General features: G+C 40.7%; 1 protein-coding gene across 12 annotated transcripts in view; it reads right to left on the minus strand.

The window, feature by feature from the left end:
- Positions 1-19,963, minus strand: part of FOXP1 (forkhead box P1) — a 508,113-nt gene that overhangs the window by 383,203 nt on the left and 104,947 nt on the right. For 3 of the 12 annotated variants that reach the window (XM_054033881.1, XM_054033880.1, XM_054033879.1), the window contains one exon: positions 8,584-8,686. The exons of the other annotated variants lie outside the window; for them this stretch is intronic. The gene's annotated coding sequence lies outside the window, so the exon portion shown is untranslated. The remainder of the gene's footprint in view (positions 1-8,583; positions 8,687-19,963) is intronic. 12 annotated transcript variants of the gene reach the window in all.

Here is a 19,963-nt window from a genome sequence, read left to right on the forward strand (position 1 = left end):
ATGAATGCTATTTGAAAATAAAAATTCAGGAGTAGGGCTACAAAGAGGGACAAACCGAATTAATGTGTTCTGTAACTATTCTTCCACCAAACCAAATATTCAGATGAGATTTAACTGAAAAAATGTAATCTGGGACTTGCCAAGAAGAGAGTTTTTCTTCATAAAATAAACCTCAGTCTAAAGATACTATAAATCTCTTCTATAACAGTAAACAAAAAAAGTGGAAAATTTAGAAGTGAGCGTCTTAAAATACTTTGTGCAAACCTCATTAATTACCATCTTCAGGTGTTTATTTTTCCACTCAATTTATTAATTACAACATATTCAATCACTCATTTCAAACTCTAAAACCTGGCATGTACTGTCATCATCCCACCTCTATACTTATATCTCCAGTAAAAACATCTAAAATTCTTCCAAACTACTTCTACTGTACTTGAAAAGCTGTAAAAACTTGTCGCTCTGGAATATGAAGTTCGCTATTTATCCACAAGCCAGGTACAACACAGGAAGTGACTTTGCAAGCTTTCCCCAACTGCCTGCCACAAAGACCACAATCCTGAACTGAAAAGACCACCCTGGGAATAAGAAGCCATTCAGATTTCTTACCAGCTAATTCCTGAAACTTCCTTAAATAGACATTTACAAACCATACAAACTTGACATGGTGATTTGGTGATGTGAACTACTGTATTTATCCATTAATGACCCATTCAGAGGTCTTTACTGGTAAGGAAAAAGACTACATGGATGAGTTAAGGGCGCTCTGCACTCTGTCTCAGCATTACATGAACCTTTTACATTTAATAAAGTTTTATAAAAGCTGCTTTAATAATTACTTGAATTTCCCCATTGTTCCTGAATACCTACTCGCAGATTTTAATCCTGAGCTCTGACAATAAAATAAGTAATAAAATTTTGCACTGCTGTGGCCCCTTCCATCCAAGGATCTCTATAGGCTTAATAATAATTAGTAGCAGCATCATGTATTAATTAAGCCTTACAACAACAATAGAATTAGTGAGGTTAAACAGTCTTTACCAGAGGTTGGCATGCTGTAGGAAGCTTACGTTCAGCACAAAATAGTCCAAGTAACAGAAACTGAGAAGATCCCTGAGTTTGGCTTGTAGGAAGTCGTGGGACTTGCGATCTCAGAGCAACATAAAACGGCCAAGTTTTAACCCAACGCCAGAGAGGATTCAAATGGAAACTGTAATTTAAACTTAATCGCTGCGCCAACAACTGGGGCATCATGATGACAGATGCAAAACCAAGGTGTGGGTGCCTGACTGCTGATATATCACTTTTGCTTTAAAAGTACATCATAGGTCAATCACAATTAAATTCCTTGTGCTCATCACTTGGTTTGCAACCGAGGGATCAGAAAAACTAGTTTGAGTTCAACCAACGAAGTGTTCAAAGGCTTCCGACCCTGCTCTGTATATGGCATCAAAAATGGACAAAGAACTGGTAGGAGACACTTTGAAAAAAAAAAAAAAATCACTAGATGGTCAGCAGAGAAAGACCTGTAAACCAAAATAAGAGTAAGCATTAAAAATATGCCTGTTGTACAAACAGACAATAAAGTAGATTGAAGCAGATTCCTCACTGGTGCCGAAAGACCTCTATAACTCACCACTGGCTTTGAATACTTGTGAGCTACCAGGTATTTCTTCACTGCTTGGGTAAATATAAATCATTCACTGCTGAAACAATTTCCCTCTCTTTCCCCAACCAATATATGGTGTGTGTGAATGTCTTGTATACAAGCCCACCAGCACTCTGTGCTATTCAAATACACATTAGAGCTCCCCAGATGGTAGGGCCTGCAAGCCTAACTCTGTTGCCATGAATTAGGCACCACAGTGTAACCCATGAATGATGAACCTAAACTGCAAGTGGACTCTGCGTAGCTTTATCATTCATACCAAAGTATGCTTGTCTGCTTGTCTTATTATTTAATCTGTGCCAGTTTGTAACTGTAGGCAACAAGATTTTTTTCTTTTATAGAAATGGAGCTATGGAGAGAGGATTTTAATTTGTTGGCTACAATATATCCAGTATGTACACTCAATATGCACGTGATTTCATATAACTATGTGCACAGATAATGCACGTATTCAGTTCCTCACCATCTCACTCAAACATGCGACCTGAAATCTAACCTCAGCAAGATAAGGACGTTTTACCAAAAAAAAAAACCACTCCTGCGCAGTTAAAGCCTATTGTCTTACTTGTGCACATGAAAAATGAGGTTGGAGTTCAGGTTTTGTGCTCAAGAGTGAAAGTGAGGGCTTCTAAGCACGCATTGTAGACAGTTCTCCGTTGGCTTTGAATGTGAGTCAGTTGTGAAGCTGTATACGTCTAGGTGCATGTTTAGGTTTCAGGATATTTGGCCCACAAGATGTAGGAGCAGAGGTTAGGGAGGACATGAATGTTGGGTTAAACTGGTGATTGCCTGAACTTTTATTGATATTGTAAGTAAGAAATGAAGATTCCCATCCAAATTAACAATGATTTTCAGCAGGGTGGATAAAAAGCAATGATTTAAATAAATAAATAAATGGATTTTTTTGATAAAATACTTTTTGAGGGGAAAAAAATCTATCTAAAGATAGTTTTAATGAGGGTGACCAGATGTCCCGATTTTATAGGGACAGTCCTGATTTTTGGGTCTTTTTCTTATATAGGCTCCTATTACCCCCCCACTCCCTGTCCAGATTTTTCACACTTGCTGTCTGGTCACCCTAGTTTTAATTAAGAAACATTATAGCTCAAAAATATCTCATCATGGAATAGGGATTATAAATTCTAACTCTAATAGTATGCGACGAGCTAGTCATGTAATGTTTAAGAAAAGCTTTGTAAATGAGTTCCAATAGTTCATGGATTAGGGACCCATTCTTACGGGGTTCCAGGGGCTTCTGTATAGATTATTTAGGTTAAATGTTTCTATCTACCCAGTGGGACTTAGTGCTCAGTCTAGAAGATACCATCAGAGATGCTTAGTTTTGCAGTTCTCAAACTGTGGATGTGTGTCTCCAGAGGTAACAGCAAAAATAAATAAATAAATAAATAAATAAATAAATAATGAGAAATAGTTAAATAAAACAATTTAAATGTCTGTCTGATGATGTTCTCCTCCTAATACAGCATGGCAAGAAAATCCTCCAAATATTAATGATTAACTTGTTGAATTGGAGATAGTTCACCTCCCAATGATTTCATAAATATCTGTTTCAATTACCTTTGGTAAATCAAATAACCAATCATTCATTTTCTAATCTGAAAAGTTTTCAAAATAAATCACTTTAGAAATGTATAGTGTGTACCTTCTAAAAATGAAACATTCTTCACAACTCAGAGATAGATGTATATGTATTAAGGTTATAACAACCAACAAGAATGCACTTTTACGTATCAGAGGGGTAGCCGTGTTAGTCTGGATCTGTAAAAAGCAACAGAGAGTCCCGTGGCACCTTTAAGACTAACAGATGTATTGGAGCATAAGCTTTCACTTTTACGTAGAAATCCATGATTCAATCGAGTCTTCCTGACTAGTGATTTAAATCAAATCCACTCTGATTTTCAGTAAGTGCATGAACCTGTCTTTTTCAAGCAGAAGGCAACACTGGGCTGCCACAGCAGGACACAGCCGTCTCCGGAGAGGAGCTGCAAACTCTGGGGTTGAAATCCTGTCCCTAAGGAGTCAACAGGAGCTCTGCCATCAACGTCAATGGGAATTTTGCCCAGGGTCTCTGACATTTTGCCTGCCACGATCACTGTCTCCACACCCCCTTGTAAGTGTTACGAGGGCGTGGAGACAGACACTGAGCTTCCAGACCCAGACGTCTACCCTCCCTCAGACAAACCTGCCATGGTTTGCCAAAGGAGGGGCCTGGTCTGACAGACCAGAGAAGCTGCTGAGGCTTATCAAAAAACACAGGATGGCCGGGGATAATGTGACATGAAGGATTATGAATGAAAACAGGAGGTTCACAGGTGGGCACGGGGCTGGGGATTGGGCAGCAAAGCCAAGAGTTTGGCAAGGAGCCTCACTGCCCAGCATGCTCTCCGCCCCCATCGCAACCTGTACATTGTCTTCCTCCCTCAACCAGGCTCCCCCTAGTTAAATGTTCCCTTTTGCAGTCTGAGACATGGAGAGAGAGAACACACTTGAATCCATCCAGTGTCAGCAGTCACATGACTTCTCTCCCAACATGCACGTGCACCATCCTCTAACACCCAGACACCCCCACACCGGACTGACTCATCTGACCCAGTTATACATCTTCTCATCCTCTCCCTCTCCCCCCACCCCCGAATACTCACCGTCACCTAGCCACTACATACATCACTTCTTTCCTCTGCAGATTCCTTTCCCCATGCACCAAGGAATATGGGGGAGTGAGGGAAAGGAAGACCCACTCCCCACAGACCAAAGCAGGGAGGACTGAGAACTGAAGGTTTTCTTGAAGACAGGGGCTGTTTCTCTTCCTCCTGCTCCTCATTCTGGGAGGCTTGGAGGAGGGCTGTTCATTTCCCCTTCCCCTGCCTCCCCAATGGATGGGTACATGTGTGTGTGTGTGAGGGGGGGGAACTACACAAGAGGGACATGGATGCTATTGGCTCTACAGGTCCTTGTGCCATCCGCTACACAAGCAGACCCAAGTGCCTCCCTTGAACCCCAAGTCACGGCAGGGAAGACACTGAGTGTTCAATCTCCTCCACCGCCATTTGCTTGACACTGCCAGCACTGCGTTTCCGGGGAGCCAGGGGGCGGGGGGAATTGCTCTCTTTGGTAGCTGTCTCCTAAAACCAGGTCCCATGCAGTATTTTCAGTTGTCTTCCCCCCCACACACACACTGCTCCCAATTAAGGCCCTAATTATGAGCATCTGACAACAGGAGATGACATTCAGCTATTTGTTAAATGATTGCTATAAAACGTATTCTGTCAATAAACAGCCAAGTTCTCTTTTTCTGATTCCTAGCCCTTTAAAATTCCCACTGTACTGCAGACTGTAGTCCACCAAATAACACTGAGTTCCTGTAAAGCAACAACAAACAACCTCCCTCCCTTTCCTGGAGGACAAGAGGAATTTTTAAGGGGCAGGCTGTATCCCCACAAAAGCTGGCCTACTGGATTTAAAGTATTTTTTAAAAATAAAAAAAAGTTATTTGTGGCCATCTTCAGAGTGGGAGGGGATTGTTTTGTTTTTTATTATTAAAAGGGATGGAAAACCTCAAAGTATTTAGATTTCAGGTTTGGTAAGCACACATTTGCTATCCAAAACTTGTATGAACAAAGCAAATCCCTGGAGGCTATAAATTAGGCTGAAAGTGGCCTGAGATTTTCGGATCTTCCCATTCCAACTCCTTCTATATCATAAGAACATCTTCTCTGATGGTATTTCAGCCCTTTAGGTTCCTGTCTTGGCTGGAAGTCACACTTGGCCAAACACTTGAGACCATCAAAAAAGTTTGATTCAAGTTGGCTTCTAAAAAGCAGGTAAGTGTTCTGTTGAATTCCAGTTTACCCATTCCAGATTTTAACAGTACATTTCAGCACGTTGAAGCAAGGTTACTTGTATATACTGCCCATTTCTAACTTCCAGATAGCACTAGTTGTCAATGGGGATAGCACTCTGGACCTGCAGCACCAAAGCACAAGCTCCTTGCACAGACTTGAGCAGAGGAAGCAACTCCTTCAATTGTGAGTAACGAGCACACGCCTATCCTTTTTGAGGATGGCCATTAGAGGGAGACATGATCACACACAAGAAAAGATTCAAAACTGCTTAAGGGATTTATAAGTACAAGTCCCAGGGAAAGTCAATTGAACTTGAGCCCCTAAACCCCTTAGACACTACTGAAAATCTTCCCTTCACCAGGGTATTAACAAATCAATTTCCACTCCCTAGGTCACATTAAAGACAGGTTTGGGTTTTTTGTTGTTGTTGTTTTTAAGTCAAACCCCATAGACTGTTCAACCCCAACCAGTTCACAATGGGGCATTCACTTTCAGCCAGTGGTCTTTTGCAAATGAGTGAAGAAAACACAATGAAAAAGACTTTTGTCTGGCTGAAGTATGCCTGCTAGAAATTAAATATGCCTTGAATAGTCTGTTCGTAGACATCTGCTAATAAAAGTAAGGACTTGACTTTATCTCTTTGCTGATGTTGATGCAACTTAAGGAGTAAAAATGGACGCATCCAGGAAATGATGGGAATAGGAGACATACTGTAAAAACTATACAATTCTGACACACTTGCAACATTCTTAATGTTATTTCATGCTCAAGGAACACAAGACAGTTTTGCATTTGAAACAGCGAAGCTGGTGTATGGTCAGAGCATAAGTATATAAAGAAGAGGACTGAATTTTTATTTTTATTTTTTTGCCATAGCCTTGATAGAACAATGATTGTGATTTCAAAAGGTCCACATGCATTCACATTAAAAAGCATAAAGGCAGACAAATTAGATGAGTATAAAGGGTAAATTCTGGTATTTAAGCCAATCTAATTTAAACTAAGTTTAAAAAAATCAGAAGCCATCTGAATGTTTATGACACCAGTCTTGTTTATTTGTAAGAAAAAGGTGAGGCATCAATATTCTTATTTTTTATTTTATATATATATATATATATATATAAAGAAGTCTGCAATGGCACCTGTACTTGTGACATTCACTATCTCAGTTAACTGCACATAGTTGCCATATGTAGAGATTTCTCTCTCACTGAGAAAATGAATTACAATTTTGACACAGCAAATATTGAGATGTCAAGTGACATCCACCATTTTCATCTTTAAAAAGTGAGAACCTTATCCCGGTTTTTAGAGCTTGTTGGCATTTGCTGTTCAATTAGAACAGTCATGGGTGGGATTTTCAAAAGTGGAATTTTCAAAGCCACTCTGTTTAGTTGCCCAGATGCCATTAATTTTAATGGGAAATGGACATGTAAATCCTGTAGGTAACTTTGCAAATCTCACCTAAAGGCTTTAAGTATTTCTTAAGTGTGGGGCTTTGGTTAGCCTCAGAGATCCATCAACAGTGAGAAATGCATGTTTTTGAGAGCCTCCAATATAATTTAAAAAAGAAAGTCAGTCACCAGAAATACAATATTTTAAACAATCCTCTGATACTGGTCTATGGTGAAAAAGTCATTATTGGACCCTGTTATTTTTACGTCAACCACGGGAATACAATATGACACAAGGAAAGCACAACACTGAAAGGATCCTAACAAATGTTGCCACCACAGTGGAATGCCGGGGAATAGTTGTGAAACAAAGGTGCACATGCAAACGTGGAAGCAATGAAGGGCACTGATAAATCTCAGCGGCATGTAATAGAACGTCTGCTAGCTGGAATTTTAACTCGCAACAGAAGAGACAATTCGGAAGCTTGAATGTAGGTTTCTAACCCTAACTACTCCTTCCATTTGTTACTTAATGTAATTGCACGTGTAATGCAGTCTGTGAGGGAGGTATAACAAATGCAGTAGTCTTGCTCTCATTTTTCTGAAACTGTAGCAAGACAACACACTACAAAATGCAGCACATGCACTGACCATAAAGACAGTTGTTTTGTTTGCCTGAATGCTGACTACAACCATGTCCTCTGGATGCAAGTTACTGGCTTTTACATTTTCCTAAAAGCATTTCACTGGGTCTATTGAACAATGTGGGGATTGCAGAAAGGCCCTGATTATAGCAATGATGTAATTAAAAGCCATGAATGGAAAAAACAAGTACTAGAGTCCTTTCTCTGGCTATAAAGACTAATTAAAACATACTTTTAAAAATAGTTTTTTTAAAAAGGTCAAAAACAAAAACAAAAAACACTACCTCCCCCCGCTCCCCCGTTTCAATAACTTCCTGGCTCAATACCCAGGAAGGAAAAACTGTGCACCATAGCATGTCTGTGAGCTGCATATTCTGCCCAGGAGTAACACGATACAGAAATTCTCTCATTTGGTCAGACGCTGAATATGGCCCAATTTGGTAGTAACAAAAGTTACTCATGGTTGGAATTGGTGGTCTCCATCCATTTCCGAGTGGAGAACTGTGAACGTTATAAAGCTGCATGGCAGTTTTGTTAGCAGTTTCAGTAAAGGCTAAAGATCAACCCTGGTAGGCACTGAGACTGAAATGAGCACTCAACCATAAAGATGTCCCTTCAGAACAGTTTGCTCCACAACGAGCAGCAGTAACTCCACTGCAACTGCTCATCCTGTACTTGTTCTGTGAAAAAGAGAGAGTTTTGTTTTCCAGTTATGTCAGTCTAGTACCTTTCCGCAAGTTTTGAATTTGATCGAGACAGGATATCTCAATATACCAGACAACTGTCAACTTTTCGCAGTATGAAAGCTATACCTGAAGGAGGGGTCTGATTGTTTTCTTTTTGGCAGCACACCAACAGCATTCAGAAACAATAGGGTTCTTATCTAGTGCTCTGCATTTTCAAAATACTTTGCAAACACATTAAACAAACTGAGACAAGCAATACTATGGTAAGGTATAGAACCGTGATCATATTTTGCAAACGGTTTAGATAGTATGTTGAAAAGGTCTTACCCAGTAACTGCTCTTTTGACCAAGACAGCATTACAGTCCTCTCTATTTATGGCTGAGTGAAATTCATCCGCAAAGATGATGTTCTTCTGAAGTATTTTCCAATCTAATTGGCATTGAAATGAAAAGACCTTATCAGGACAGCGAGAGCTAGGTGAAATCCCATGTCCAAAAGCTAAAGTGAAATCAAAATTCAGTAACTTTTGTATTAAGTAATTCTAGTACAGCATTTGTGTGGTATTAAAACTTGGGTTTGGGTTGTTGTTGGTTTTTTTTTTTTTTTTGCGGGGGGGGGGGGGAAGACATTACAACATCAACTGGCAGTATTTCTGGCAATGAATTAAGCGGCCCACATTAACCATAGCTTGCAGCATATGTAGGCAGCCTACTTCCCTATTTTAAATGCATAACGATTATAGTTGTGTTTGAACACATCTGGATGTGAGTTAGTCCTGATACGTGCCTCTATACCCAATACAGGAACTTCCTATGATGGCACATTAGCAGAGCATTCCAAGCACAGGCATGTTGCACAATGTTTCTCCAAGCATGAGCTGTGGCTTCAAACAATCAAGGCTTTTTTTTTGGGGGGGGGGGGGGAGATGGGGGGTTGGAGAAATGATCAAACCGGGGGTGGGGACAGAACATCCTGCGTGAAACCGCATCCTGAACAAGCATCACCACGATTCACTGTAAATAAATACTCTCTCCTTGCAGCACTTCCGTCAACTGTCACTGCCTTGGCTCCAATCACCTTTCAAGTCCAAACAGGAAAGCAGAGAAAAGCGAGTGAGATGGCAGATATGAGGTTTAATTTGCTTTTCACTGCAGTTTTCACTGGTGGTGCGCTTCCAATTCGCTGGGATTGCCAGCTGCCTAGAATCACTCCTGGACCCAGTTTTTTCCTGTTAACCTTCATAATTGTATTATTATGGGCAAGCCCACAAACGGTGCTACAAAAAGCTGTAAAAAGTGCAGCTTCTTCCTTTTATTAGATAAGCAGCCAGATTCAAACTCTGCTGCTGCAGACAGAATGGCAGCTGCGATTTGCTAAAGATGTTTGGTCACCTGCATTTTACATAATCCAAGATGTTGCTGTTAAAATATATATATAAATAAATAAAAATGGGGGCAAGGGATTCAAGAATGAAATAAGTTTGACCTCAATTTTCTGGGAAATTTATGAAAATATATATGAATGGAAAGATCAAAGATGTGGATGGATAGCAATAGTGGGCTGACGCAGGAGAGGTATGATTCAGAGCTTACTTTGTACTTGCACATCAGGCTTGCGGTGGGGGTGGGAATGTCACATCTACACCCCAGGTATTTAGTCTTAGCCTCCAAGGCAGCATGCTGCCTCTCTTCAACGCCCCCTAGTGGACAGTGTAAACCAGCATTACAGGATGCCTTGCTGCAAAACGGGGAAATGTGAGGCAGGGCTGGCATTTACACAGGAAGAAGAGGAGTAGTAGTTCTCAGGGGAGTTCTTCTTTGAGAACAAAGGAGTGGGTGAAAAACTTCATAAACCTAGTTAGACAGGACATGATCTTAGAGTGCCTGCCTGAGGAGGTAAGAAACTGCCTTGGCAGACACGCACCAAGACTGGGTCGGGTGGGGCATGCTGTGATGCATGGGATCTCTTCCTCACAGCCACATGCACGCACAAAAGGAGCAATTTAATTAATAAAAAAAGTAAAAATGAAGCATTACATGTACAAGCAAAGTATTATTAAAAGCTGTAATGTCTCACAGGTTCCTATGAAGTCATGTTCTTACATTTCACTCATAAGAATTTAAAGACAAAATTACATGCTTGGTAATACTCAGGGGAGTACACTTTTCTATGTGGCCCATTGTTTATGTATGATGCATGGCTTCAAGAAAGTGGCATTGTTAAAGGGATCGTAAATTACAAAGGGGGAAGTTTGACTTTTTTCAGAAACCTTATTCCAGACAGGGCTTCCCTCGGCAGCAGATGATTTTTTGTTTGTTTGAACAAATGAATTAGCTTGGGATCCATAGCACACACTGTAGGGTTTTCAAATTGCTCTGAGAGACATCAGCACCCCCACGGAGGTGCTCTAGAGAAGTGAACCTATTGTGGTTCACAACTGCAGTTGTTGTGGTACTAATTCCAAGTGTGGGATTTTTCTTGGGGGGTGGGGGGAAAGAGGGCTAAGATCATAATGGGTAGGGTTTCTGAAGTGCCTTTTACAAAGTTTTTACCTGGTGCAATTGGGTTTCTTGAGTTTCCTTCAAGCAACACGGCTGGGTTCTGTGTAACTTACGGGGCTAAGAATGGACTCCAAAATTGCTTAATACCCCCGCCCCTCCATGCCCTTCACCCCAAAATATATGAAGTAACTCGTAGCCTGCCCCTTCAAAGCAACCACAATTATTTCCTCGATAAGGCAGAAATGTTTTCCATCTAACGTGAGCTGGAAACTTAGACTCCATGACACTGCCCAGTTCCATTGCAAACACTATGTCAAATTTAAACAAAGGGGGGGAAAGCCTGTTGTAACAGAATACCCAATAAAAATGTACCAAGCACTAGGAGCTGACTACCTGTTGAGACCAAATCCTGCAAATGCTTCTGGAAGTACAGACATCTATTCCTGTGTAAAGTCCTTCGAGCAAGGGTCTGTAATTGTGGATTGGGCTCTAATTCATTAAATCGTTTGGGCCAAATGATCAGAAGTACTGGTTTTGAGAGCCCAACCTGACACTGCTAGGGCCTGACATTCAAAAAGTATCAAGCACTCACAACAGCTGGTTAAGTCCCGGGGAGCTACATGATGCTCAGCAGCTCTGAAAACCAGACACGAGATATTTCAAGTTAGGCACCCAGAATTAGTAAACACTTCTCAAATATAGACCATGTATCCACCCACTGGGCACGCAAAACTGACTTCTATAGATTTTTATTACCTGGTTTTAATATGTATATATTTTTCTGTTCCATGTTGGTTTTGTACATTTTCTTTGTCACACAACAGTTTAACTAATATTTGAAATGGTCAATAAAGACAACAAAATACTTTTGGTCATGAATTGCAGTGACATGTTAAACTTTTCAAAGTAATGTGAAATATCAGCAATCAACAGTTTTATGGCTATATTACTCTTTCAAACACTTGAGAATTTCCACTTCTATATTTCAGTGCTTATCAATTAAGGACACATAGGGCCCAATCCTGCAGCACTGAAGTCAATGAGAGTTTTTGCCTTTAACTTTAATTTGGAGCAGGATCGGGACCATACCTGTTCTGTGTTTATGTATTTATCCATAAAGAATAAATAGTATTAGTGGACTACTTTATTTTTTTTTCCATTAAAGTATATCATGCATATCAATGTCACAAAGTTCCAGATACAATTAAGAATTAGAAGAAAACTATCTTTCAATCTTAATTTATCAACTTAGGTGCAAATATGATACACCAAGGGCCAGATCCTTTGCTGGCATCCAGTGACTACAACAGAGCTATGCCAATTTACACTACCTGAGGATCTGGCTCTATAGATCTCATTTATCTCAGATAGTTACCACCTTCAGAATTTAAGAAGAATAAATTATCATGGATTAAGCCTTAGCAAACCTGCTTAGCAAATTTGACTGTGTTAATGCCAGTACATGTATTTTAGCATCATTCATTCATAACTGTACAACTTAATAAGGCACCTGGTCTAAATACGCTATTAACTAATAAGATCAATGCAATACAAGTTATTACCAGAAATAAGAAAAATTACCTTTTTATGTCAGAAGTTAATGTTTGCCAATTTGTGATGGCTCATTTAGGAGAAACACTGTTGAAGGATTATACTACAATTCCACTTATAGCAATTCACTATAAATATATGGAATGCTAATATATACAGCATTTACACATGCCCCCCAAGGTACTTTTCAACTCCGGAAGTGAGTTGGGAATATTCAATAATGCTGAAGATCTTTTCCTTCCTTATTGTCAACATGAGCTTTTGGAGGCCAATGGAGTGGTTTAAGCATTGGCCTGCTAAACCCAGGGTTGTGAGTTCAATCCTTGAGGGGGCCACTTGGGGATCTGGGGCAAAATCAGTACTTGGTCCTGCTAAGGAAGGCAGGGGGCTGGACTCGATGACCTTTCAAGGTCCCTTCCAGTTCTAGGAGATGGGATATCTCCATTATATTATATTATATTATATTATATTATATTATATTATATTAACTCTAAATAACCATTTCCCGGATGGAGGGGGAAGTGCTAGGACTAAGTCAGGCTAATGCTTTTGAGAACTCATTACCAAAACATTGTAACAATACATTTCCAGAGCACGTGTCTGTCTTCCATGTTTCATGGAAGATTTCTAGTATGGGTGTGTTCAGGAGACCATCCTAATGGTCCGTTGACCCACTGTTATGGAAGCTTTAGAAAATTTATGTCCAACTTGAATGCAATCTGCTGTAATTGACATCTTTGACCCAACGCATATTCAGGCCTATACGTTGGGGTTCTTTAACACCCGAAGTGGGGAAAAAGTGGTCTATGCAGCTGCAACATGATTGAGCCCCCTGGGTCAGTCACATGAGCAGACCCACATTGATTCTGGCCCTCCTAAAGGGCTTGTGGGTGGCAGCAACAGAAGTTCTGGTCAAACCACACAGATCTATTTTGTTCTTTACTTGCTTTTCCTGTGGCCATGTGTGCTCTTTTCCCAGCCTTCTCTCTTCATGACCTAGATGGTGTTAGAGAAGGAACTAGAGCTAAAGTGGTTTCAGAAGAAGTCTGTCCTCCTTTACATGAGGTGGATAGAGAAGGGGACTACAGGTCCCACCACCATTGGATGCGGAGTGTGTCTCAGGTCCCTTGCTAAATGGAGAGGCACGGAGTCTCCCAGGCAGGGGACACCAACTCATTTCTGTTGGCCCAAGTGAAATGGGATGGTAGAGTCAGGCTTAAGGGGGAAGAGAGAGCCTTAGGATTTGCCAGCCAAGGCACCCCAAGGTGGGGTGATGATTTGTTAAAATAAACAAACAAACACTAACAAAGAAAACCTCCAAGCCTTCCCAAAGCCAGTGCAGGGTGCGTTCTGGTGCCAAAAAGAGTCCTGAAATAGGCTCTAGGAGGCTGTGCTAAGAGCAATGCAATCAGGGAAAGATTCAGGCTGAAGAATGACTGGAAATACAGGAAGGTGAAAAAACCAGGATAAGAGCTGGGGTGGAGTTCATGGTGGGTAAAGGACCACTGATAGAGTTATGATGGGAGGGGGGTCAGAACTGCAGAAGGAGTGACTCATCGGTTGCGATGTGCAATGCATAATGGGTAACTGATTTACTAGGACCAGAGGACAGCGTACAGGGGAATCAGCACCACCTCAGCCAGGCAATTCCAGTCCATACTCTTGAACTTTGTTGGAAATCAGTTGAAAGATGTGAGGGGCCACATCAGAAATCACGACCATCTGATTTAGCACAGACCAGGCCAAACTGCGGAGAAGCTGCTTTATGGTTTTTGGACAGCTGCAGTAATCTTTAAGCAGAAAATATGCGTCAATCAGATCATCCAGCGAGGTAAACCCATGCGTATTCTGTTGCCTCACCATCATCCTATTGCCCAGAATGTCACCCGGGATGCATGTCCCATAGCGAAAGGAATAAAAAAAGCTCCCCTGATCATTAGGAAAGAGTTAGAAAACACAGGCTAGCCAGAAAGATCCAAGAAAGGTTAAACTGCATTATTTTACTATCCTGGATCTGAAGTGCCCAGCTCTTTGAGGTCTCTGTGCTCTACATGTGTTTTAAGCACTGTAGGTCATGAGAATCTTGTCTCAATGGACCTCCAGGTTGGACAAGCACCAGCAGGCTGTATTTGACGCTGAATACATTGCCTTCCACTTAAAAACTAACTGGCACTGCCATATGATTCAGTTTTCCTTGTAACAGAGCGGCATATAATTTGTTCAGAACCAACCTAGCTTTTTATGGAGCTGGCACAAAGGTTCTTTAAAAAAAATCATCAGTTTGCCGAGGCACCAGCCACTCCAGGGCTGCCTAACTAGTTAAGTTTCCCTTAATAAACTGGAACAAAAATGTAACACTATCACTCACAGGCTGAGAATTGAAAACTATTTTAAAGGACTCTTCATACATTAAATACGTCAACCAAAGCACTGACATCTGGACAAACCAAGGATGACGGCACATGCCCTCTCTGCTTGAACACAGGAGATACACAGCCAGTGCAAGGGTTGGGGTGGGGATGAGAAGAATGGTGCAGCTGCAGAGACCAGCATATTACAAAGCTCTGCAGAAACTCTGAAAAGGCTCTTTCTAACATTTGTGAATTTCCCTCTCCCACTGGATTCCCCACACGATCTGGGACACAGACACACACTTAAGGGTCATTAGCACAACACACAGAAATCAACTTCTCATATTCCAGTCTGTAATGCACCCCAGAAAAAAACGAAGCGGACAAAACAAGAATCACGGAATCCGTACCACATAATTCAAAGACTATAGCTGGATCTTTTCCCCGCTTTGCCCTCAAAGAAATCCACTGTAAACGAGCAGCTGTTTGATTAGATAAATATTCATCACATTTATTTTTAAAAGAGAAAGTAAAACAAAATAAAGGAAAGAATGATCCACGGAACATGTGGTAAATACACATTTTATAAATCCTTAGAGGTTTACCACCCGCACAGAACATGGCACTTATTTCCCTATGTGTTTACAAATCCAGACTTTCACTAGACCATTTTAACAACAATCCAGCATATTGAATAATACCATCTTGGTATTTCCTTTCAGCTTACAAAAAGGGCAAATACAAATAAATAAGGCCTAAGCATACTCTCACTACCTCAAGCAGGAGGGGAGTCAAGGAAGGATGGGACAGTTCATGGAATTAGCAAAAAGAAAACCAGATTTACACTGTACTGTACATTTAGATACAATTTCATATAGTTATAATTTGTGGTAGTTTGGGGCCCAATTCTGCCAACATTACACACATTACTACTATCTTACAAAAGAAATAAATGGGACTGCTCATGTAATACGGTACTCCTCAGTTTGAGGAAGGTAAGCCGAATGAACCTTTCATTTCAATATGCAGAATTTAAAAATAGAAAAATAGCTTGATACAAAAAGGTCCATTTGACTGAAGCTCTTTGTTTATTTTGTAATTCTAAACAAGTGCATGCAGAATAAAGCTATGGATATTTTTTCCACAGTCACAATATATATGATTTAGAACATGCTTAAATAAATGTCTACTGAAGCAGAACTTTGTAAATGGATAAAGAATAGAGAGACAAAATATGACACACTCCTGTTCACCCACATACAATCTTCTGTGCAACTTTACTTACTGTTCATAGCTCATTGCAACTGAGCGAAGCTGTCTCTAATGTCATACAAATTTGGATATCAGCTGTCCTATGCAAATTTGACTCTAATTATGTATGCATTACTGAGCTATGAAATAAGTCAGTGTGTTGTGGTATGTGAATACACATCCCGCTCTTGTTTTTGAGCATAATAGTTTTCAGTGTCTGTTTGACGATCATATCCGGTGGACTATTTTTTGTAAGCAACTAAGAGACACAAAGAGTCCCTTCCTCTGCTAATTTTTAATTTTAATTAAGACAGTGTTCACTTTTTAAAAAATCCCATTCTAAAAGCAGCATGTATTCTCCCTAAAGGAGGATCCGAAGGGGAAACCGAAGGACTGCATTTTTATACCATGCAATAAATTAGCTTAAAAAAAAAAAAAAGATGAACAATAAACAAACAATTACTCAAAACATTTTTGTGAGCTAATTATACACTAAGCAAGAAGTAATTTTACCCTTATACACACATTTTATGTTTTGGGCACTTCTATTTCATGTCTCTTGACACCTTTTCCAATAATCCATCTACTTTATATTGGAAAGCCTCACATGAATAAAACTTTATGGCACTACAGGCATTTAGCCTTCCACTGACATTCCTGGCCTGTTCAATTCTGCAATTCAATCAAAATCAAATCTCAAAATCCTCTTGTCAGCCAGCACTGCTTTCATATGCCCAAGCCTTGTGTAAGGATAACTGCATCCAATCTTTCCCCCAAGCAGTGCTTATATTGTTTTATTACAGTTCAATGAGTGGAGTTCAAAATTACATGCAGCTGCCTACTACTGTGGTCTGTCTGTGTTACGCATAGACACAAGTATTGCCCACCAGGCTTGAAATCATTCACTTACTGGTCTGGCAAGAAAGACTGTGAGCTCTTCTTTGTATGGAAGAACATCCTGCCTGCTAGATCTAAAGAGGGTGATGTTAACAGATCAGTCCCTTTATAAAAGGATTGTGAAACCCCTATGAAATGCAACTCAAATGTGCTCAATGTTAAGCATGTGGCTACTGCACATAAAAGCAAAGATAAACCTCAACATGCACTACTCATTCTCGGAAAGCTTGTGAAGGAAGATAAAGGGCTGCAGAATAAAAAGGCATCTTATGGAGGTTTTTATGTGTGTTTTAAATAACGAAGCTTCATTTAGACAGTTTTTCATCTTCACCCCTCCCCCGTTATCTTTTCACTGAAACAAAGGGACAAAAACACAAAGCTAATTAAATACAATTTAATCCGATGAACAATGCAGCAATTCAAAATCCAATCGCTTAAAAACTCCTGCTAGCGATAGCTCCTGTACAATGTAGTTGTAGGGAGAGATACCATCACTATAGAACAGGATTTCAATCTGACACTCACAGGGGGTTGGAGGCAAAGTAAGTGTCAAGAGGCTCCCTCCCCCGCTAAAACATGACTACGAGGCAGCAATAGACGTGGACTGAAGAAAAGCAGCCCATGCGAATACATTGTCAAACTAGGTAATGGTAGGTGAACTCGATTGCACATCCTAATTCGTGTGCTAACCCCCTGCTCTATATATGAAATTCCATTGCCAATACAAGAGACTTAAGATTTCTAAAAGTAACATAACTAGCCATTGCATCATCATTTCGGGTTTGTTTGCACTCAGCTTCCCAGTACTTTTTCCGGTACTATAACATTTAATAATATCAAAAGAAAAACTCCTTGTGTCAAAGGCTACCCATCAAATGTTCTACCATGACTAAATCCTGGAAGACTGGCGTGTCATATAGCGGAAGCTCCACATATAGTTAGAAACCCCACCGAGAAAAAAGCTCTCTCAGAACTGAGCCCATTACCTTTCAACACGTGGTTAACTACACAACAAGCCACCTACCTTATGACAGCACCACAAGACTGCGTCTCCAAGAATCAAGCCTATGTGCTTAAAGAAAGAAAAAAATTGTACACATGCAAATGCCCAGTTTGTCCATGAAGTTACTGTCCACATGGGTAACTGCCAGTGCAAGTGGCCAATTTAGATCATACCTGGCCACTAGTATTGGTAATTACCAGATTTGGATGCACTGTTGTGATATGTACATATTAGGTGCCTACACAAATACCGCATGTGCATAAATGCCTACACAAATGTTATGTTTATATGTCTGATAAACAAGCTGCATGTGTCCAGGATGTGTACAGGCTAGTAAATTAATTAATTAATGGAGATATCCTATCTCCTAGAACTGGAAGGGACCTTGAAAGGTCATCGAGTCCAGCCCCCTGCCTTCACTAGCAGGACCAAGTACTGATTAATGCCCCATATCCCTATGTGGCCCCCTCAAGGATTGAACTCACAACCCTGGGTTTAGCAGGCCAATGCTCAAACCACTGAGCTATCTCTCCCCCCTAACGAGTAAACGAGCCTTAGACTTCTTGACTGCTATCAATCCAATACAAGGGAGGATCCTGCAGTTATGGCCCTGGAATAAGACTCAGGAGATCCATGTTCTCTTCCCGACTCTGCTATAGGACTTTTTTTAGGACTTTTCCCCACTCTCATTGTACCTCAGTTCCCCCATATGTAAACTGGGGATAACAAGGATGCCCAGCCTCACAGACCCAACGTGGAGTGCTGAAATATTACAGCACTCCAGAAGAGCCTATAAATAAACACATCAATTTCCTAAAAGATTTATGTTTGATATATTTGTCCAGTTGGAGATCTAGCCATATGTGCGAAAGATCGAGGATTTAGAGACCATAGCTATTTTAACCACGTCTTTCCTCCCCAGAAGTTATCAGGAAATCTTTTCCTAGAGAAAGCAAAGTTTCTCCAAAAACGGGAATTTGGATTAACCGATACAGTGTAAAGCTTCTCACCGGGGGAAGCTTTCTGAGCCCACTGCTACAACCATCTTTTGACAACCCTATATTAAAATGCTCCAGATGCAGATAGCTTTGGACATGAACGTTTAGTTGCCACAACCAGTGCAAGGATAGAAGTTTGCAGCTTCAGGAACTCCAAGATACTGAAAAATCAGACAGGCAGAATGGAATGCAACTCCATTTAATCTGTTGGGAAGGAGGATGGAGGGCACTTGCAGGGAACTAAGCAAGAAGGGGAGATGGAATTCACCTGACTACAACCAATGGACGAGGCCACGTAGCTGCAATATAGCCCTTCCACGGCTAACATTCCAGTCTATGGCTTGGAACATCCCCTTTCTGGGAATCCTGCGTTGTTAGATCTTTGTAGTCACAGGTTCCATGGGTTCACCATTAGCTTGCCCCCAAATGCCACCTGCATGCCGGCGTTACTAGAGAGGGACCTACCCAACAAAGCTTCTCCACTGTAGCCCTATCCCTGCTTAGTCCCACAGTGGAGTTTACAGAGGACTTTGGGCGGTCCCCGTGTAACAGTGAATTGCACCCAAGAAGAACAATTCAAACAGAACTAAAAGTAAGGATTTCACCTGAACAGAAGATATTGACTCAGCCCCGGAATACTATAGAATCTAGAATTTGAGGCAACTAACTTAAGTGTAAGCTGGGGCTAGGCAAAAAAAATAATAATAAAATTAAAAAAAAAAAATCTCATTCCACATTCACACATGCAGAAAGCGACTAACACCTGTGCCTGTGATCTGAAGTATGTTTAGCAGACTACACATAGAAGGCTAAACTGTAAACCCCAGGATTCTCAGCATGAATGCATCTACAGCTTTGCTATAGAGCCAAATAGACGCACGTATGAGATTCACAGCTCTAAAGCATTAATCAATCCAACATAGATCAGTTGAGATACTGAAGTACTCATGATCAACATTCTAATAGCAAACCAACAAAGGTCTGCTATGGAGGGCCTCATCATTGCTAAGTATATTCTTCCTTACCTGGAGGAGAGAGCAAGAAATCGGGTGTAGCTGTAGAAGGTAAAAATCAATAATCTCCATTTGGCACAGTCGATATTAGGAAGATGTGCAAGCTGGGGGGAGGGAGGAGGAGGAAGAGGAGGCAGCAGG

The sequence above is a fragment of the Malaclemys terrapin genome, chromosome 7 (genome assembly GCF_027887155.1).
Source record: "Malaclemys terrapin pileata isolate rMalTer1 chromosome 7, rMalTer1.hap1, whole genome shotgun sequence".
NCBI classification, from domain to species: domain Eukaryota; kingdom Metazoa; phylum Chordata; order Testudines; family Emydidae; genus Malaclemys; species Malaclemys terrapin.